The 22,909-nt window shown below is 43.7% G+C and overlaps 1 protein-coding gene across 1 annotated transcript in view; it reads right to left on the reverse strand.

Annotated features, from left to right (window-relative positions):
- LOC146813687 (solute carrier family 22 member 7-like) overlaps positions 1–22,909 on the reverse strand; it is a 217,197-nt gene that overhangs the window by 26,796 nt on the left and 167,492 nt on the right. The window lies entirely within an intron of this gene.

Below are 22,909 nucleotides of genomic sequence, written 5' to 3' on the forward strand. Positions count from 1 at the left end.
TCCTCATCACAGTTCTTTTTTGGTAAGAGTGGCCAACCCCCGAGACAGGGACACAGTGCAGCCTGTTAAAAAAGAAGTGCAAGCTTCTCTCCCATAGGGGGTGCATAAAAAGTCCACCGTCCCCATTACCTTCTTGTCTTTCCTGTTGCCCTGCAAGACAGAGGAACTCAATTACATCTCACCTTCAACGTCCATTGCTAAATATTTTTATGATAGTTATTCTCCTTTTTATTTTCCAAGGGGCACTGCCCGGATCCCTTGCGAAAAGCAGACTCTGTCAGGATTTTGCACCTTTGTAATGCAGCCAGCCTCAGACACAATGCTCTTCCTGGTGCCCCAACACTTGTCCTCTCTAACTTATAACTGGAATGGAGAGGGTTTCAACTGAGTATTTATATTCCTGTCAGATGTTGGTCATTGGATTTGTTTGAGAGTTCACTGTCCCTAGAATCCCAGGCTTTGATTTGGCTAGGTTCTGCAAGCCTTTAGTCGTTCCTTTGACTGCTCTAGCCCTTCCTCTTGTAGTCAAGGCTCTCTAACTCCTTCTCTTTAGGCTTTTCAAGGGTGTTTTGCTTCAGAATATTAATGCCATGTGGTCTTCTATGTGGTCAGATGGAGTAGATTAGGGTTTTTTGTGGAAGGAGCCGTGTCTTCGCTTCCATCCCAAGACGTACTTTTATGAACCTTTTCAAGGCCTGTGCGAAATCGTTATTACGTCTGAAAAATACGAGTAATTTCAGTAATCATGCATTACTCTTGTGATGCAAAATTACCAAAATTACACAATTACCTCAGCCTGAGTGATTAGGAGCACTTTGGAGCACAAATCCTATTGGGAAGCACATGAGCAAGTAGATAAGAGGAGACAGTGACTATTGACTGCTGCTTTTGATGTCCTGATGCATTTAGTGCTATTTCTTTCCAAAATGCATCCTCAGGCCCATTACGAGTAATTACACTGAAGAGAGTTACGCCAGCTGCGACCCCTCCTAACCATTATCATCTATTTTCCCATGGTGTTCTCTTGAACTTCCATCTTCAGCGTCCACATAGCAAAAATAAGATGCCACAGTGTGCTCCAACGCAGTCACTCCATGTTGTGAAATTGAATGTCCTTGCCTTCATTGAGCAGATGGGTCTACTTGTGGATTGAATTGGCGGATACTTAGCTAAGTGCAGAGACTCTTGAACAGAGGCATAGCATGAACAGGGGAGTCCCCCTGAGTGATGTCTTTTAAACCACTATCGGTCCAGTGTGGAGGCCCTGTCTCAGTTGTGTCCTCTGTTTCTGCTGAAACTACTGGGTTCTCTAGTCAAATAAAGTGTTTCATGTATGTTGCAGTAACTCAGGAGCTTCATGTGGCTTGCATATCAAATGCAAGTGGTACTTCTAAGGACGAACCCTCTCTCTACCAGTCAGCCGACCTCCAACCAGTTTTGTTGCACTGCCTCCACTTCTCATTCATGCCCCCAAGAATTCATGTTGCGGCAATGAGCAATGTTTCCTCCATGATAATAGGCAGGGACTGCAAGGACAAGCAGATAAGGATGGAGAACACATGCAGTTCCTCCTTCGGTATGGCAACACCAAACTGAAGGCCCAAGCCCTGTAAAAGCTGCATGTGACACACTCTTCTTGCTTCTGAAGGTTACTGGTTCTCAGAAGACAGCCATGGAGTGCTTTGTTTACGCTCCTCTATAGAAACCAGTGACACATCTAAGAAAGGACTCCCTTCTGCTATAAGTTATAGAAAAAAAGTCCTTTAGAAAGAAGGAAACAAGGGATAGTCATTCCCTTGACCTAATCATTCCTACAGAATTAGAATTAGAATGTTTTAAAGAGAGCAATTCCGGACAGAGTGCATTTCACACGATAGAAACTTGATTGCAGGTCTTTTGTTGGCTTGTAGTTATATCAATAATAAATACGATATGCAGTAAGACATAGTTTGAAAAAGTGCTGTTCAGACTCCCTTATCGTGATGAGCGAAACAGCAGATGGATGAACAACTTGTTTGTACCAGTACAGAGAATTTGCAATACAAAATATTCAGCACTTGGTTTAATTGGGGCTTCTGTAAGGAATGCAATGTTTGGGAAGTGTCTGGAGGAGTGTCGGATGCACACTAGAATAGATGTCCGATCAGGGGGCAGCTAGGGATCTAGTTTGATTGATGCTGGAAAGATGGTCCTTGGGGCATGTCTGATGCTGATTTAAACCGCATAGTGCCTAGAGTGAATCTGCTTGCATATGTAAATGTTTGGGGTACTGGAGTAGTGATTTGCTCAGACAAAGACATTGATTGGGACTTTCACGGCAGTGGTTGGGGCCATCCCAACCAGGAAGTGTTTTGGCTTGGACATTTCAGGACCTTCATGTGATGTCATTGCTGTTGCTCAGGAACATTGTAAGTAAAGTCCTTTGAGGTGGCCACAAATCAATGTTGGAATGCTTCTTTCTGGGTTAAGCCGAGTGCCTCACAGAGATCAGCCCAAAAAGACAGGAAAGAGTCTCAGCAAGGGAGGAAATCCATGAAGGACGATGCCCGCAGTCAGCAGCTAACAACCTGACATCGGAGACCCCAGCTGCAGACCACCCCCAGCAGTCACCCTAATGCCGCTGATCCCAACAGTGGCAGTACAAAGTTAAGCGTATAACCCTTGCATGTAGGAGCTCCTGGCTAATAGAAACATTTCCAAAAAAAAGGTTTGACTAATGAAGCTGAATGAGCCTGTTCTGCTGGTTCTCATGAATGATAACAAGCATTACAATCAAGATGAAGAGTATGAGGTCTTTCCAATCAGATGAAGAGTATTAAGTCACAAATTACCCAGACTTCATACTCATCTTGCCCATTCACAACTATAGGAGTCGGTCTTCTCTTAACTTGAGGCCCACTTCAGTGAAGGCAGCTAGTTTCAAATGGGAACCATGAAAAGGAGGACGTTTAAGTTAGACTATAACAGGATTCATGATTTAGAAAATTTCAAAGTACCAAAACACCTAGGAGAAAACCTAGATCTATACTTTTCCTGTCTATTATGTGCTAAGAAGGAGCTGGTCACCAATGCTGATTGGCATGTAGTTGTTACTTTAATTTAGAGGTCTAAAGGTCAAGAATTAGTGTTCCTCAAAACTTTTTTCTAACACTCTAAAGATTTCTGAACCACAGGTACAGAGCCATCAGTTTACAAAGAATATGAGAAGGTTTGGGGATAGAAACCAATTAAGGAAAACAATTAAGAGAACCCTGTGGCATTGAGTTAATAGAAGCAGTTTGTACTGCAAGCAACACATGATTCCAGTTATCTTAAGCAGCATATGTGCAGCATCCTATACATTCTTCAAGAGTTTGATTTAACCTTTCAGCCTCTCTATCACTTGAGGGTGAAATCCAGAAGGTAAAACATTTTGCCTACCAAGTGCATGCAATAGAGTCTTCCAGAATTTGGAGACATATTGAGTTCCTCAATCAGAGATTATCATTAGTGGAAGCCCATACAGTCTGAATATATCATGGTACAAAGCTTCAGCCATTTCAGACACAGCGGATAACTTAGGAAGACTTAAAAAGTGAGACATTTTGAAATATAAAATCACAGTAACCATTAGAGTCGTGCAATGTTCAGAAAGGGGTAAATGTCCTATGAAATCAATACGAGATGCTTTTCCAAGGGTTGGAAGGAATCTCAGATGTTAACAATAACCTGGATTTCCTTTGAGTTTAAGATTTACTTTGAGCACCAAAACCTCCTACTGATCACATCTTCGATGACCATTGGCCCACTTTGCCCAGAAATCATATAATCATGACGTAGTTACATTAGTTTATTTTGTGAATTTTTTTAACTGAAATTTAGGAAGATTTTTCTCTGGGTCATGTAGCAGAGCAGCTTTGGTTTCTAGATAAATATACCCTAAAAAGTTGAGGCACTCAAATGAATAAAAGCTTGGGTGTAATTTTGTTATCTATGGTTCTGTAGGCGTCTTGTTCTGGATATTATCTAGACAAGAATCTGCAACAACATTATTTTCTCCAGGGAAATATGTGAGAAGAAATCAAATTGTTGAAAATAAAGAATTCTCCAGTAATATTATCTAGTATTCTGACACTCTACCTGTTAAAGAATTCAAAGATTTATGTTGTCCTTCCACCCAGATAACCTATAGTAAACAATGTCTCAATTTTACAAATCTGATCTTATTGCATGGCGTTCTTTCCCCAGGATGAAATCATTTCTTCCTGTTGAAGAAAGCTTAAGAACAGAAAGGCAACTAAATGCTCTTTACATATGAGCCAATGTGAATCAAAACAGCTCCCATTGCTTGGTCAGAAGCATTGGTTTTAAGAATTAATGACTTTGAAGCATTAGGTTGTTATAATTAGGCCTGGGAGGGATTTTATTTTAATTTGGCTTGTGATATTGTAGGAATTTGTCCACTCCACGTTACTCTTTTCATGCAGAGTTTCGGCCAACTTCCGCTAATCACCAAATGCTGGTTTCTTTTGTCCCATTTAGGGAACAATCCAAGGCTCCAGGAAGCAAACTGGTGAGTGAGATTTGGTGCCCCCACCGTGATTTCTGGTCGTTAGGAAGCCTTCCTGCACAATTTTGTAATGCAAACAAACGTAGTCACAGGACTGCTTCTCAAGTAGATTTTTGACTTGGCAGCAGCAAAACCAATTCAAATGGCGGCACGCTCTTGTACACCAAGACTCTGCCTGTGCTCTGGACGGATCACAGGTTGATCAGGTTCTCCGTGTTGGAGAACGGGCGAACGAACAGTAGTGCCCCCATACTGCCCAGAACAGCTGCGAGAGCGCTGCATAGAGTAACGCCCGATATGTTGGAGCAGGCGCTTGTGAATCATCCTTGCCCCTTTTCGGGCGCTCTGGAACAGGACACTGAGGCTCTGCAGCTTTGGCTGACTGAAAGGCTAAACGATCTTGCCCCTGGAACGGCCCCCCGGTCCACGGCAATCCGGCGATCTGCGCCGTGGTTTACGGAGGGGTTGCGATTGGTGCGCAGCCAATGTAAGGTTGCCGAACGGGCCTGGCGCCGTCAGTATGACGAGAAGGCCAAATCCACCTATAGGCTGGCTATGAAGGCGTATCATCGGGATATCCTGTGTGCTAAGAAGGATTATCTCGCTAGGAGGATTGAGGAGTCGGGGAACTCCTGTAAGGAGATCTTCACGGTTGTGAAGGAGTTCACGACCCCCAGTTCCAACCTACCCCTATCAGTCTCACCTGACCTGTGGGCGCGTGATCTGGCCAGTTTCTTTACTGACAAGATTAAGGCGATTCAGGCTTCTTTCTTGGACAGGCCGAAGGAGGGGTGTTGCGGCCCTAGGGCCGGTTGCGTTCCACCGCCCATATTTGCCGCTGCACTATCGGTTTTTCCATCTGTTTCCAGTGATGCGTCCCTGCTGCTGCTGGCCGGCCTGAAATCAGGCTCGCCGTTAGACCCCTGCCCTGCCAAATTTTTGGCTAGGTTGGCAGCGGTGGTGAATCCACTGGTTAATCCTCTTATTAACGCCTCTTTGAGGGAAGGGAGTGTCCCACGCACCTGGAAAAGGGCGATGGTGATCCCCCTCCTGAAAAAGCCCGGTTTGGATACTGAGGTCCTGGCCAATTACAGGCCTATTTCTCTTCTTCCGGCTCTGGCGAAGATCACAGAAAAACATGTGCATGGCATCTTGTCGGGTTTTCTCGAAACCAATAATCTTCTGCACCCATCCCAATCTGGGTTCCGCCCTAATTTGAGTACGGAAACGGCTCTGTTGGAGGTCTCGGAGGTTATTCGCGAGACTCTGGATATTGGAGGTAAGGCCATGCTTGTCATGCTGGACCTGTCGGCGGCCTTTGACACCCCGCCCTCCACGTGGCGCTCCTCGCCAGGCTCCATGCCATCGGCCTCAGGGGGACGGTGCTCAAATGGTTTCCATCTTTTCTTGAGGGCCGCCGCCAGACGATTTGGGTTTCCCAGAGCGCCGCTGAGATGCCGCCATTGGGAGTCGGAGTTCCACAGGGTTCTGTGTTGAGCCCGACATTGTTTAACATCTTTATGTCTCCCCTGGCGGCCTTGGTGGAGGCTCATGGGGCCCAGATCGTGTCCTACGCAGATGACACGCAACTCCTCTTCACATGCGGGAAAGATCAGGCATTTGATGGAGAGAGCATTCGGGGGTGCCTGGGGATGGTCTTCGACTGGTTCCAACAGAATAGCCTGAAGGCCAATTCCAGTAAGTCGGAGGTCCTATTCTTCGGCTGTGCCACCGACCCGGAGTGGCAGGATTGGTGGCCGCCGGATATGTGTCCTCCTGCACAGTCATCGCTGGTAGCCAAAAACTTGGGAGTTAAGCTGGACAATAAACTTTTGCTGAGAGCACATGTTCTTGGTTTGGCTGGCTCCTGTTTTGGCATTCTGAAGATGCTCCGCAAGTTTTTACCATTACTTTCTGTGGAGCACAGGCGGATTACTGTGCAAGCTTTGATTGGATCCAGGCTGGATTATGCGAATGCCCTTTTCCTTGGTCTCCCGGATTATTTGGTACAGCACCTGCAGGTGGCCCAGAACTCTGCTGCTCGTGCCATTTTTGGCCTTCATAGGCGAGCGCGAGTATCTGGGCTGCTGCAGACGCTCCACTGGCTCCCTATCCGGAAGCGGATTATGTTTAAATCTTTGACGCTGATGCACAAAGCACTCTTTGCAACGGAGGTTGTCTTTTTACCGTCCAGCCCGTTCACTGCGGTCAGATTCTCTCTTTCTGGCCGTGGTGCCGCGGGTTAGGAAGGCGCGCACTGGGGGGCGCTCTTTTAGCTTTAAGGCTCCCCAGCTTTGGAATTCGCTTCCGCTGGCTCTACGCAGCTCTGCTAATTTTCTGCAGTTCAGAAAGAGCTTGAAGACCTGGCTTTTCAACCTTTAGGTTTTTCTCTCTCCCCTGTTGCCTTGTGCTATGCTGTTTGTTTGTTTTGCTGTGTTACACTGAGCTGCCTGTGGAAAGCGCCGGGACACTCCTCTGGAGTAGCCGTGCGCTATATAAACACACTATAACATAACATAACATAACACCACATTTTGTTTTTTAGTGTATTTTTCAGCAGGGAATGCACTACTGGTGCTAAGTCACAGCACAAGCATTTTTCTGCACATTGGTGGAACTCCACTGAATCACACACAATATACCCCACCATAGATCTTAGAAACAAATCACACTATGGTAACAAGTCTAAAAACAATCTGTCATTTAACCAGAGACAAATTCTCAAATCACTAGCCGAGGACACAGACATAGTCATCCGACCAGCAGACAAAGGTGGCAATGTCGTAATTCTGGACAGAGAACAATACATTGCTGAGGCACTCAGACAACTAGGGGACACCAATTCCTACATGCAGATCACTAGGGAGGTGTACAATGAGAGTGTCATTTTGATATGGGACAAACTCATCACTTGGAGAGACAAAGGGATCCTTGAGTGGGAAGAGTACTGTTATCTCAAGAGGGATTTTCCTAAGATACCGGTGCTTTACCTTCTACCCAAGGTCCACAAGAGTGCCACATCTCCACCTGGCCGTCCCATAGTGTCCTCCATAGGAAGTGTAGCAGAGCACATATCCAAATATGTGGACCATTCTCTCAGGGAATTCGTCATCAAGCTCCCAAGTTATGTGAGGGATACTAAAGATTTCCTTGGTAAACTAGAAAAGATCAAATGGGAGAATGGCCTACTCCTCATCACACTCGATGTACAATCACTGTACACCATAATCGACCATCAACAGGGATTAGATGCGTGCAGGCACTTCCTTAACCAGAAAGAGATCAAATATTTGGAACACAATGACATGATCATTGAAATGACGGAATTCTGCCTCACCAATAACATCTTCATCTTCAACGGTACCATCCATAAACAGCTGATTGGTACCGCGATGGGTTCTTGTCTGGCACCGAGTTTTGCCAATCTCTTCATGGGCCTCTGGGAGGAGGAGATCTTTTCAGAAAAGATTGCCATCAAGAATTTGAGCAAAGTAGCTCTTTGGCTCAGATACATTGACGACCTTTTCATTATATGGAAAGGTAGTCGGACAGAGGCCCTAGATCTCATACAAGAACTCAACTGCAATGACCGCAACATACATCTCACTGGGTGCATTAGTGACAACATGGTCGAATACTTAGATGTGAAGGTAGAGGTAAGATCCAACACACTACATACCTCATTATACCGCAAGAGTACAGCAGGCAACAGTATCCTACATGCCCTCAGCAGCCACCCGGACACCCTTAAATGGAGTATCCCCTTTGGTGAACTGCTGAGGGCAAAAAGTAGCAGCAGCGAAGCATTCGAGAAAGAAAGCAAAGTGATGATTGAAAGATTCAAAGTTCGAGGCTATCCCAATTGGGTCCTTAAGAAAGCGATCTGCAGAGTAGAGTCCGTGGATAGAAAAGACATACTCAGGGATGAGACCACAGTGATGGAGGATACTGGGGATGCAGAAACCAGGGTGATCATGACCTACAATACGGAGTCTGATGGCATCAGACATATCCTGTCAAAAAATTGGAACACACTAAAAAATGACAACAGCATAGGACACACTTTCAAGGACAGACCCAATATCACATATAGGCGAGGAAGAAACCTTAGGGATATACTAGTACACAGTGACATCACTCTGACACAAGACAGAGGTATCCAGAACCTCAGAGGCTTCTTCCCATGTGGTCACTGCAAAGCTTGTTCGGCCAGTACATCACGTAAAACATACGAACAAGGTCACAATCAGAGAGCAATAACCCAGTTCCTCACATGCAGTACCACATTCGTTATATATGTGATAGAATGCCCATGTGGACTTTACTATATAGGCAGCACTACCCTGATGGCCAAGAAAAGGGTACTCGAACATAAGCGGGCCATCACCAATAAAGACCCAAAATACCCGGTGGCGAGACATTTTCAAGAACGACACTATTCCGACTCCTCACTACTGAAGTATTTTATTTTGGAACAAGTCCGGTTAGATCACAGAGGGGGTAACAGGACACTCAAACTCAGACAGAGAGAGTCAAAATACATTGTAGATCTCCTGGCGGTATGAACCAGGACGAGGAACTGTCAATACATCTGAAAAAAGAGTAATTCTTTACGTTCTGACAGTTTACAGGGGATGTCTTGTATTACCCAGGATGTACCTACTTGTGTTTTATTTTGTCTTGGTTTTCACATGTTTCTCTGACTTGTCAGCTAATGTTTATCTCATGTTTTTTAATTGCAGGAGATAAGGAAGGCACCTAACCACTACACAGGTGCCCAACCTTTTCTTCGGAGTCACGTCTTCACCTTCACTTAGAGAATTGGGGCACTTGCTTTACAACTGGACACTTCAAGAAGGGCCTTGAGAGCAACAGGATAAGTGATATTTTGGTTATCGATTGACCCAGGGCACTTGCTCATCACTGTTTTTCTAACATGTTTTTTAACTTGTTTCTTATCTTGGCACACTGCTTATTTCATTCCTTTTGATTTGAAAGACCTGGTGTTTTGCACTGTATGAGCACTATGCATGTACTTCAGATCATGGATTTATTTACCCATGAACTGTGTCAGGGTTAACTTTGCACTTCGTGCAACGAGCATTAGACGTGACATTGGTCTGTACTATTTAACCATTGCTCAGCTGTCAATACCATCACTGACTCTTTTTTGTCGCCATAACATCCTTTATTGTATTAACTCGCAAGGGGTCCAGTTCCCCCTTTTTCTGGCTACTTAGCCACCATCCTATGCAGAGCGGATGTTTATTACTTTGCAGTGCTTCCACACTGGCCTAGTGTTCCCAATTTTGTAAGACGCAGAATCACGATGCTCGCAGTCCACTAGGTATTCATTTTACGATGAGTTAATTATGAGCCATCTGCAAGTGCTCCGAGATGCTATTGTTTTTCGAGACATACACTTTTTGCGGTCATTCGATCTATCACTAATGTAACAGTGGGGCATGTTTTTTCGTTCAACTGTACTGTTGGTCGTTTTTGCATTACGTTATTGTGAATTTACATTGCATTTTGCCTTTCACTGTGTTCACCATTGGTGACCTTTCTAAGATGGCGGACGCTTTCTTTCTCTTAGTCCTATTTTGATTCCACTGCCCTTTAGGTTGTGTCCTTTGTATATATTGGCATAAAGTTTTCCAGTACACGGTTCCATGTGAGCAAGGCTGCGGACGCAGTCGAAACGCATTATGGAATAAACCTGATCACTACTATAACCTGGATGTGTTGTTTACTTACCTGAGAGCGCACGTATCTTTGTACTTTGGTGATATATATATATATATATATATATATATATATATATATATATATATATATATATATATATATATATATATATATATATATATTATCTACTGGCGGTCGCCAGTAGGCAGTTATAGTTAGGACATATTATCCATAGGAAATCTGCAACATTCTATTTAGAATAACTTTGGCGCCGGTTGACGAATCTTCGCGAAATTTTCCAAACTCGTGGCCCGCTCCGGTCCGCTCCTATCCTGAAAGTCTCGGGGTGACGTCAAGCGGGGGCCGAGAAAAAAGGGGGTCCCAAAACGTGTTTTCCCCATGCAATTTTCCATGAGGGGCCTTTAGTCGCAGCTACAGCCCGAACTGCTGAACACAATTACACCAAATTTGGCAGAAAGGTAGACCTTGGTTCAGAGTTGTGCCTTTTGCTTAAATGGTGCAAATCCGTTCAGTAGTTCCTGAGAAAATCAAAAGTAAAATCACATATATATCTGGGTGGAGCCTAACCACATATCTCATTGTGAGATCTGATTGGCTGTCACACTTCATCCAAGAAGTGTTGGCAGCCATCTTGGGACCAATATACATGATAGCACCTCATTAAAATGCATTGCAGTTAATAGAAGGTTTTAAGACTTTAGTTCCATTATAAATCATTTGTTGATGGTACCATACTCATTTTAGGAATTGTGGTATGTTCTAAGGTGATTTTACCATGTGAAAAAGCCTTCTGCTGGCATATCATGAATCATGTTTGAGAGAAAACTATTTTCTCATGCTTTTCCTACAGAGGTTTGGAAGGTGATCTATCAGCTAAACTGAGAGCATATTTTCTCTAAATTCACATTATCTTTCTTAGTCATGTGAGAATGAAGTCTGACATTCTCAGTAAAACATGTACATTCAACAAGGGCAGAGACTGTCAGTTGATTCCTTTGTGTTCTACTGCAGCTTCCTAGAGCGCTAACAGTCCTATTTATGACAAACGAATGGCACACCTGAAGCCATCTTGATGGGAATAAAGTGGTAAATCTTAAAACATTTAATTTTGCCATAGAAAGTATGATTAGTGCTGCAGAAAGAAAAATTAGGGCACATTTTGAGTGACTTCTCAAATCCTCTTCTATTTCATTAAAAAATTCTGACATGCAGACTGAAACATGCACTTTCAATACCAGCAGCAGACTTCCCTGATGAGCAGTAGCTTTACTACAGTGATCTAATGAGCAACTAGAGTGCTAACATTCTGAATTTATGGCAAATGTGTGACACATCCAAATGCCTTCTTGATGGAACCAAAGTAAACAAGCATTGAAAATGCAATAGGTCTTGCCCTCGTTTAAGTTAAAGCAATTCTGTTTGTAAATAGGTGGCTTTTTAGCTTTGCTTGTATTAGTGTTTTTCAAACTTTCATGTACATAACATGCATATGTATGCATATATGTATATGTATATATGCATTTATATGTGTATTTATATAGATATGCAGATTATATATATGGTTATATATGTATGTGTATATATATATATATATATACACATACATATATAAATGTATATGCATATATATGCATATATATGTGCATTTGTGTGCATGTAGAGAGAGGTAGAGAGGTGAGGTGTAGAGGTAGAGAGGTAGAGAGTAGTAAAGAGAGAGAGAGTTAGAGAGGGGTAGAGAGGTAGAGATTAGAGAGTGAGTAATAGAGAGTAGAGAGTGTGTAGTAGAGAGGAGTAGAGTGAGTAGTAGAGAGTGAGTAGTAGAGAGTAGTAGAGAGTGAGTAGTAGAGAGTGAGTAGTAGAGAGTAGTAAAGAGTGAGTAGTAGAGTGAGTAGTAGAGAGTAGTAGAGAGAGAGTAGCAGAGAGAGAGTATTAGAGAGTAGTAGAGAGTGAATAGTAGAGTGACTAGTAGAGAGTAGTAGAGAGAGAGTAGTAGAGAGTAGTAGAGAGTGAGTAGCAGAGTGAGTAGTAGAGTGAGTAGTAGAGAGTAGTAGAGGGTGAGTAGTAGAGAGTGAGTAGTAAGGTGAGTAGTAGAGAGTAATAGAGAGTGAGTAGTCGAGAGTAGTAGAGAGTGAGTAGTAGAGAGTAGAGAGTGAGTAGTAGAGAGTAAGTAGTAGAGAGTGAGTAATGGAGAGAGAGAGAGTAGTAGAGAGTTAGTAGTAGAGAGTGAGTAGTAGAGAGAGAGTAGTAGAGAGTGAGTAGTATAGTGAGTAGTAGAGCGTATTAGAGAGTGTGTAGTAGAGTGAGTACTAGAGAGTAGTAGTGAGCGAGTAGCAGAGAGCAAGTAGTAGAGAGCGTGTTGTAGAGAGTAGTAGAGAGTGAGTAGTAGAGAGTAGTAGAGAGTGAGTAGTAGAGTAGTAGAGAGTGAGTAGTAGAGAGTAGTTTAGAGTGAGTAGTAGAGAGTGAGTAGTGGAGAGTGAGCAGTAGAGAGTAGTGGAGAGTGAGCAGTAGAGAGTAGTAGAGAGTGAATAGTAGAGAGTTAGTAGTAGAGAGTAGTAGAGAGTGAGTAGTAGAGAGAGAGTAGTAGAGAGTAGTAGAGTGAGTAGTAGAGAGTGAGTAGTAGAGTGGTAGTGAGTAGTAGAGTGGTAGAGAGTAGTAGAGTGAGTAGTAGAGAATAGTAGAGAGTGAGTAGTAGAGAGAGTAGTAGAATAGCAAAGAGTGAGTAGTAGAGAGAGAGTAGTAGAAAGTGAGTAGTTGAGAGTAGTATTGAGTAGTAGAGTAGTAGACAGTGAGTAGTAGGGAGCAGTAGAGTAGTAGAGAGTGAGTAGTAGAGAGTAGTAGAGAGTGAGAAGTAGAGAGTAAGTAGTACAGAGTAGTACAGAGTGAGAAGTAGAGAGTGAGTAGTAGAGAGAGAGTAGTAGAGAGTAGTAGAGAGTGAGTAGTAGAGAGTAGTCAGTAAGTGTCAGTCAGTCAGTGTCAGTCAATCAGTGTCAGTCATTCAGTCAGTGTCAGTCAGTCAGTGTCAGTCAATCAGTCTCAGTCATTTTCAGTAAGTCAGTTCCAGTCAATCAGTGTCAGCCAGTGTCAGTCAATCAGTGTCAGTCAGTGTCAATCAGTCAGTGTCAGTCATTGTCAGTCAGTCAGTTTCAGTCAATCAGTGTCTGTCAGTGTCAGTCAGTGTCAGTCAGTGTCAGCTAGAGCAGCTCTGCTGACCTGGTTCTCTGGCTCTACAGCAAGTCTGCTGACCTGGTTCTCTCCCTCTAAAGCAGCTCTGCTGACCTGGTTTCTCTGGCTCTACAGCAAGTCTGCTGACCTGGTTCTCTGGCTCTAGAGCAGCTCTGCTGACCTAGTTCTTAGGGTACAGAGCAGCTCTGCTGATCTGGTTCTCTGGCTCTTCAACAGCTCTGCTGACCTGGTTCTCGGGCTCTAAAGCAGCTCTGCTGACCCGGTTCTATGGCTCTAAAGCACTTCTGCTGTCATGGTTCTCTGGCTCTAGAGCAGCTCTTCTGACCTGGTTCTCTCCCTCTAGTGAAGCTCTGCCGACCTGGTTCTCTCCCTCTAAAGCAGCTCTACTGACCTGGTTTCTCTGGCTCTACAGCAGCTCTGCTGACCTGGTTCTCTGGCTCTAGAGCAGCTTTGCTGACCTGGTTCTTAGGCTCTAGAGCAGCTCTGCTGACCTGGTTATCTCGCTCTAAAGTAGCTCTGCTGACCATGTTCTATGGCTCTAAAGCAGCTCTGCTGACTTGGTTCTCTGGCTCTAGAGCAGATCTGCTGACCTGGTTCTCTGGCTCTAAAGCAGTTCTGCTGACCTGGTTCTCTGCCTCTAGAGCAGCTCTGCTGACCTGGTTATATGGCTCTAAAGCTGCTCTGCTGACCTGGTTCTCTGGCTCTAGAGCAGCTCTGCTGACCTGGCTCTCTGGCTCTAAAGCAGTTCTGCTGACCTGGTTCTCTCCCTCTAAAGCAGCTCTGCTGAACTGGTTTCTCTGGCTCTACAGCAGCTCTGCTGACCTGGTTCTCTGGCTCTAAAGCAGCTCTGCTGACCTGGTTCTCTCTCTCTAAAGCAGCTCTGCTGAACTGGTTTCTCTGGCTCTACAGCAGCTCTGCTGACCTGGTTCGTGGCCTCTAGAGCAGCTCTGCTGACCTGGGTCTCTGGCTCTAGAGCAGCTTTGCTGACCTGGGTCTCTGGTTCTAGAGCAGCTCTGCTGACCTGTATCTTAGGCTCTAGAGCAGCTCTGCTGACCTGGTTCTCTGGCTCTACAACGGCTCTGCTGACCTGGTTTCTCTGGCTCTACAGCAGCTCTGCTGACCTGGTTCTCTGCACTCACGACGATGCACGCACCCGACAAATATATTTAAAAATAATATAAGTTTATTATAAGTACAGATATATTATTTTTATGAATATCTTAGATAATCTATTGCCCTAATATGTATATTAAAGACACATACATATCATTTTGGAACATCATTTTTTTTGCTGGAGCCGTGCACCCAGCGCGCCCCAGTACGTATATGACGTCACTCCATGCAAGCATCTCGTACTGTAATGCACATGTGTCGCGAATGTGCGGGAGCAGGAGTCGCGGACTGGTCGCATACCAATCGCGCACATCATGTAATATTAAATGTATATGATGTAACTGAAAAACACGCTGCCGTCGCACACCGTACGCAGATCCTTCATGACTTTGCTAAAATGGCGGCTAGAATCCGCGCACCCACCCTGATGTGTACGCTTTGTGAAAATAATATAAATATATTAAAATAAAAAATGAAAACAAGAAAATTAATCAATAATTCAGTTTGAATTTAAAAAAATTTTTTTTTTGCAATTTTCAGAAAAATATATAATGTTATTTAATGAATAAAATATATAAATAAACGGTTAAAAAACTGTAGAAAATCGGTACAAAAAATAGGTATTACTACTATCACACTTAAAAATCTGCATTTAAAAAACCTTTGAAATTCAATGAAAAAAACATAGGCTTCAGAGATGTTATAGTTAGAAATTACCATTTAAAAAAGCTTTGAAATTCACTGAAAAACCATAGGTTTCAGAGACGTTATAGTTAGAAATTAGCCTTAGAAATTCACAGGTTTCAGGGGTGTTATAGTTAGGTGGCCATTTCACTCGTACAAAACCATAGAAATTTCTCAGTTTTAGTTAGTTCTGCTAACTATAACTCGCGCACCCGCAATGCACTGCTGATGATGTCACATATTGCATCATTCATGACATGGTCAGTGGCATCACTGATGACATCTCAAATGACATCACTGATGACATCATCCACATGACAATCTGATTCACCCCATCATACACTAGCATAACCTTTCAACACTCACTGTAAATTACAGAGTACCATATTTGAAACCATTGACACACCAATACCAGTTACTACATACCCACTCACTGATTCCTATCTACACACACAACTACCCATGCACTCTTAAACCTATACACCTAGTCGATCAACCATTCACACATCTATGCATAGAGTTACACACACCCTATCCAACCACACACTAGCTCAGTGTCCCATACAAATACTCACCCAAGTAATCAATAACTAATATACACACTATTGTAGTTAGCGACCAGCTGATGCAGCATGTTATACAACAACAGAGACAGTGCTGCTCACATTCACATAGTTTAGTTACTAATCCATGTATTAAGTGAGACACTTTTAATTACTCACTTAAACAGACAGTCAGACAGCTACTAAATCCTCCATCCAGACAGTTATATATCCACTCAATCTTCAATACAGAGTGGTAGATATATATATATATATATATATAATACATATTTAAATTTCAAACTAAACCACATTCACTGGATGATGTCATCAGTGATGTCATCAGTGATGTCATCTGTGATGTCATCAGTGATGTCACTGACCATGTCATGAATGATACAATATGTGATATCATCAGCAGTGCATTGCGGGCGCACGAGTTATAGTTAGCAGAACTAACTATAACGGAGGAATTTCTATGGTTTTGTACGAGTGAAATGGCCAGCTAACTATAGCACCCCTGAAACCTATGTTTTTTTCTGTGAATATATATTTATATAGTTCCATGTGTAGTAAGTGAAGGCTTCCATCATGTGTACTGGCATACAATTTGGAACTCTGAACTCTTGGTTTTACACCCCCCACACAATTGAGTTGGGTAGATCTAGGGCAAAGGATTGGTGATTGGTAATTAAATCAAGGTGTTGTTCTCATTTTATTGACCTGAATGTTACCACATAAGCATAGATTTAACCTAAACAATCATTGGAAGTCCGCTTTTATATTCTCAAACAAAGACAATATATTAATGCAAATCATGTCTTCAATGTCTCATTAATTATTACTCCTAGATATTTCAACTTACCCTTCAACCATTTAAAGGGTAAGTCCCCCACAAACACCTTTGCTGTACTAGACTTCGGGGACAGAGCTCTATAATTCATCCAATTCATCTTATACCCTGAGAAGGCTGAAAAAGGATCTTGGCATTTCACAACTGCCTTGGTAGATGTGGCTGGGTGGGATAACATTAACAGAATAGCGTTTGTGTAGTGGAACACTTTGACACTTTGGCATTACCCACTGGTGTCATTACTCTGCTAATCCAGACATCTTCCAGTATCATTTTTGCAAGCAATTCCAAGGTAGGGAGAAAAAACAAAAGACATCCCTGTCTTGTACCCCCACAAATTTGAAATGTGGTAGAATTATATCCTCCACAGTGAACAAAGGCCATTGGGTTATGTTCTATCCCTTTAGTCAGAGTTATAAAGTTCTGGCCAATACCCATTCTCCTCATTGTGTGGAAAAGATAGCCCCAGTCTATCCTGTTGAATGCCTTCTCAGAAACCAGGAAGAAGAGTATTATCTCATCCAGGTCCCCCAGAACATGACAAAGTATGTGAGAAAGTATCTGCAATTGATTGCGAGACAATCTTCGGTGGACAAAAACCCATCTGCATTGCGTATAACAAAATGGGGATCATGTGCCATTTTGCCACAAATGGCCTGATATGCCTTTGGGCAGTATATTAGTGTCTGAATTGATTAACTAAATGTGTGGGGGGGTGACTGGAACACTCCAGTCGATCCTCATCTGGTTTAGAGAGTACATGTATTCAGGCTCTCACAGAACTCCACATTCAGGCTTCCCTACACTAAGGTTTCCTGTCAGCACAGGCCAGTAAAGGGGAAATCGCACATTTTTTGATTTTATAGAATTCTGTAGGGACTCTGTTCTCCCCTGGAGCTTTATTGGTAGTCATGTCATCGATAGCTGCAACTATGTCCTCCATGGAGATGTCCCCTTTCAACAAGTCAGCTTGAGCTGGGGTCAGGTGTGGTGCCTTAAGTGTTCTGAAGACCTCTTCTTCCCCCATGTTGGGATGAATATCTAAAGTGTATAGAGACCCCTAAAAATTCTGAAATTCAGTAGTGTTATCTGTTGGATCCGTAAGCAGTTCACCAGCATGATTATGTGGGGCTGAAATCATCCTACCTATTTCTACCTGTGGGAGCTGTATAGCCAATAAACTGCCTGCTTTGTCTCCCTGATTGTAATGTCTCTGTCGGAGCAGAAAAGGTGACCTTTCCACTTCTGTGATATTCAGCTCTTTAAAATCTGATTTGAGTGGGGTGGGTGGAGCTCGCGTAGTGGTACTCCATGGAATTTCACGGAGTTACTGGAAAACTCCATGAAATTCTGCGGAGTTCCATGGACTGGCGGAGTACCCTCTCCTGCCCCTTCCCCCACCCTGCATATCCATAGCTAAAGCCCCGCTCCCCCTCCCACTAAACCCAAGCACCCCCACTCCCCAGCTAAAGCTCCAGACTGCCACCCCACTCCCGCTAAACCCACGGCTCCCCCTCTCGTATAGTAAGGCCTAAAAGTGTAAAGACTAAGAGACTTACCTTCCCCTCAAATCGGTGTCCTGCTCCTGTTCTGGGCCTGGCTCCACTCAGCTTCCGCTACTGTGGTAGAATTACAGGAAGAACTTCAGTGTGCATGGCATATCTCGTGCAGGCATGCCTGACCCTATCAAATTCCATGAAAGGGATTTGATAGGGTCAGGCATGCCTTCACGAGTTCTTCCTGTAATTCAGCTACTGCAGTGGTAGTGGAGCCAAGCCCAGCAACAGGAGCAGGACACCGATTTGGGAGGAATGTAAGTGTCCCACTGCACGAGTGAACTCTGCTCCACTGTGATTGCAGAGTTTTGGAAAACTTTGCACTCTAAACAGAGTGCGGAGTTACTAAACCTCCGCAAACTTCACTGGCGGACCGGAGATCACCGCCCGCCCTGAAGTATCACTCTTAGATTAGCATGCAATTGCATCCTAGAATATTGGTCTGTGAGTTTTTTTTTCCTCGCTTTCTATTCTTATCTATTGTCAGTAATTTGTTTTCTAGTTTAATGGTGTGTGCCATGAGTAGCTAAAATAAAATGGCTTTTTCCTGCCCCGCATAGGACCTGTGGCAAGGACACCGATTCCTCTTTTTCCACTAGGATTTTCTTCAGGAACGAATGAAGACATTCCTTTTACTAAGGTGCACTAAATTTTGAGACATTCATGTGCCAGGGACTTCTTGAAGAAGGGTGCTGTGAGGTCACCATCGATCTACAGATCAATAGGATTGTGATCTAAGATCCCGCTCTGCACTAAACACATATGAACTATGGATCTTGCAAAAGCTGCTATCAATAAAAAATAGTCTAGATGGGTATATAATGAACCCAGAATGAGGTATGCAGTACGAAGTTTACATTTAACTAAAACCTTATGACAGATTGGATCTGTCCACATTTAAAGGGATTTATACAAGAATGATTTATAGAGAAGTTTTGCCACTCCCTTTTTCGCTTTCGGTCCTGTTGTTGCACCCTCCTCCCTGTGGGATGTCAAAGTGCTGTCATCAAAAAGTCTCCCCAACAAATTTCTTGGGAGATTTTTCACTTTCTTCCGGAGACAAATGGGCTTCTATGAGTGTTATTTCCAGTCATTGTTGTCCTAAATATGTAAGGACATTCTTGTGGTTGATGTAATATGTCAAACCGGGATACCATCTTCAATAAACTATGAACTGGGGAAGGCATAGTATCAGCAACCCAGGCCATGTATGGATATGGAACACACTCTTTGGCAGTGGGACCTGCAGAAAGCGATAGAAGTGAGTAGTAAAGAGCAGCCTAAATGTACATCCAAACAATATGCACTCATTAAGGGACTCTCAAAAATCCATGAGGTAGTGAGAAGGCCGTAAGTAGTGTTTGGTAAGGAGGCTAAATATGATCTTCAGGGAAGGTGGAGAGGGAACACTGTGTTATACAAAGATCAATCACTCTTTGAAGTGTTGATTTGGGTAGCAACAAAACTGAATGTCGCATGGCCTCTCATATGTGTCCTGGTGTGCTGGCCTTCTGGCATCCTAATACCTTCCCTGATATGTCTTCTAGTGTAACATAGATTACATGTTGCTCCAAAAGCAACTATGAAAGGAAGACTATCTTATGGAGAAAGTAGTAGATTTCCAGAAGGGGAAAGATGAGAACCTGGGGTGTTTGGGAAATGAAGGGAACTGTGTTCAAAGATCCCAACAAGTGAACATAATGAGTCATAGGAAGCCCACCAAGTTATAGTTGTTGATTGCAAAAATCCAGATCGCCCTCCCTGACCCCACAACTTTTCAAACATTCATATGACTGAAGCTGAAAAGATCTCTCCTCCCCAACCACCCATGATCAGCTCATTCCCGTGCTTGACCAACATATGGTATTCCAAAGTTACCCCACATTCCTCAACCAACAGCATCTGTTTGTCTGTTGTCTTGGCTTGCCATCTCTGTTATGGTGTTTATTGTGCTCTACATCTTCATGCTGTTCTGTAGACCTTCCACTATAGGTAAAAATAGACAGTGAAGACACACTTATATGACAATACCCGAGGTCACTTAATAAACCTATTTAAGAGGTCCAGCTTTTCTAATTGTACATTATATACAATAACGTTTCAAGAGCAACACTATGAACCTTAAGGCCTGCACCTATGTTGGGAGAGCACAGGTATTAAAGGTTTGAAAAAATAGGATAAGGTGCAAAGGTAACAATGTCCATGAATACTGTGGTGCAAGCAGAGGGGTTGCTGTAAGTAGACCCTGTACACCACAGGCCAAAGATGAAATGCCCTTGCTGCATCAGGACAGAGGAGGCCTACAAATGGTAAAATGGCAGAAACCATTAACTGCAGTTAAGGGAACTGAACACAGGAGAAAACAACTAATGTGAAGGGACAGAATTAGCTGAGTGTGAACTGCGAATAGTAACAGCAACCACAACCGCTCCCCCAAGATAAAGGAACTAACTCTATTCAGGAGATAATAAAAGACCTGATTTGCACTAATTACCCGAAATGTGAATTACAGGTCTGGTGAGTGTTTGTCTAGTGTTTGAATTTGGAAGATATAGCCTTTCAGATACAAGTGCATTTCTCCACTGTACGGTTTGCCATCCAAGTTCTCCTTACATCTCATGATACCTGGCAATATATGGTTTATTTCCCAGCAAACATGGATCGTAAAGGAGGAAGTAAGGAGGTAAGATACATTTTTCTTAGTGAGTGATTCCTTGGGTGGGCACCAAGACTGAATAGGCAGGACATTGGCCCCCTGGGTGCATCATCTAGCAGGATGAAAAGTAAAGTGGGAGTAAAAAGGTCAGTGTGGCTTTAAGCATGAATATATATCTGTCCAGATATAGATGGCAGAAGTGGATCAGAAATATAAATGTAAGGATACGTTTAGGTAAGTTTAATTCTGTGAGAAATTGGTAAGTTATACATGATTTAAGCACTGGATAGTACTAACAATGATTGACAAACCAATAGGTTCAGCTGTGAAATATATTACATTTTCCAATGCTTTTTTCCCCCTAAATGGCGGTAGCGGTTTAATTTGCATCCGCAGCTACCATCTTTGAATGGATTAATTGTAACAGAAGAATATGAAATATGAGAAGGCCCCCCCTTGAGTCTGCACACACTGGCGGCCATCTTGAAATGGTTAAATATACACTGATGGCAGCAACAAGATCATCACCCTGTGATGGGTGGTGTACAAAGCATAAGTGACGGGGCAAGAGGGTGTTGGAGCACTGTTTTTAATAAAGAGAAGGGGTGCCAAGGGGAGAGCAATAAGAGAGAGAGGGGGAGAAAGTAATCTATCATGTGCACTGCAATGCAAAGTCTGATGTCAGCAGTAGAAGGATATATGTCCTTCAATGAAAATGCAGTGATACTGAAATGCTCTTTGGGTGAGATTCAGACAAGATTAGGTGAGAATCAATTGAATTAGGTGCAATGTACTCATGACCCAAAGCTCATTCTAGATATTGCACTATTCACAATAGGTCTTCAACAATAGATGATACCTAAAAAGAGGTCAATTCCTTTGGAGGATAAATTTCATCTGTCTTATTGGAGCAAGTAGAAATAAATATTGGATGGTTTGTGCATAAAACACAAATATTGTCTAAACTGAGTGTGTGACTTTCAAATTCTGTAGTAATTTCACTGTAAGAGCAAACCAGTTCACTGATGTTAATTGGTCTATGCAGTCTTTGTAATTCCATCTGGATGGATACCCATAAGCTTCAGTATTTGCATGACATGCTTTTGTTATGCTACATTAATCCTTCAATTAGTTAAACACTCAAAATATCTGGACAGTGCGTGGAGGGTGGTGGCATCATAGATCCGTCTGCGCCTGTGTGCACCTGGACCGCGCCCAGCGCCAGAACCCCTGGTCCCTGTCGAGGACAGCCCACCAGACGGATCTATGATGCCACCACCCTCCACGCACTCAACACTGGCCGGACCCCCGCCTGCCACCGAGCAACCCCGAAACGCACCCACGGACCCTTCACCTGCCAAGCCTGCAAATTCACCTGCCTCTGCACCTCCCCCCACCCGCCGGACCAAGCATCAACAACAACCACCTCAAGCGCATCCTCCTCAACACCCGCTCCGTCCACAAACACGCCGTCGAACTCTGGAACCTCATCGACACAACAGCACCGGACGTCGCCTTCCTCACAGAAACCTGGATGAACACCTCCTCAGCCCCCGACATCGCCATAGCCATTCCTGATGGCTACAATATCACTCGGAGGGATCGCACCAACCAAACCTGAGGAGGCATCACCATCGCCCACAAAAACACCATCCGCATCATGACCAACTCCGGCGACACCCTCACCGCCGCAAGCACCTTCACTTCCAGATACACACCGACCACAAGACCACCCTCAGAGGCACCCTCATCTACAGACCCCCGGGAACACGCACACAATTCAGCGAAGCCATCGCAGACTTCATCAGCCCACTTGCCCTCACCTCCTCAGACTACATCCTCTTAGGGGACCTCAACTTCCACCTGGAAAACAACAATGACAACAACACCACCACCCTACTGGACAACCTCGCCAACCTCGGACTCAAGCAACTGGTGGACACCCCCACCCACTATGCCGGCCACACACTGGACCCAGTTTTCTCCTCCAGCAACCACATCTCCTTCAGCCACACAACCAGACTACACTGGACAGACCACAACTGCGTCCACTTCAGCTTCAGG

The sequence above is a fragment of the Triturus cristatus genome, chromosome 6 (assembly GCF_964204655.1).
Source record: "Triturus cristatus chromosome 6, aTriCri1.1, whole genome shotgun sequence".
Taxonomy (NCBI): Eukaryota; Metazoa; Chordata; class Amphibia; order Caudata; family Salamandridae; genus Triturus; species Triturus cristatus.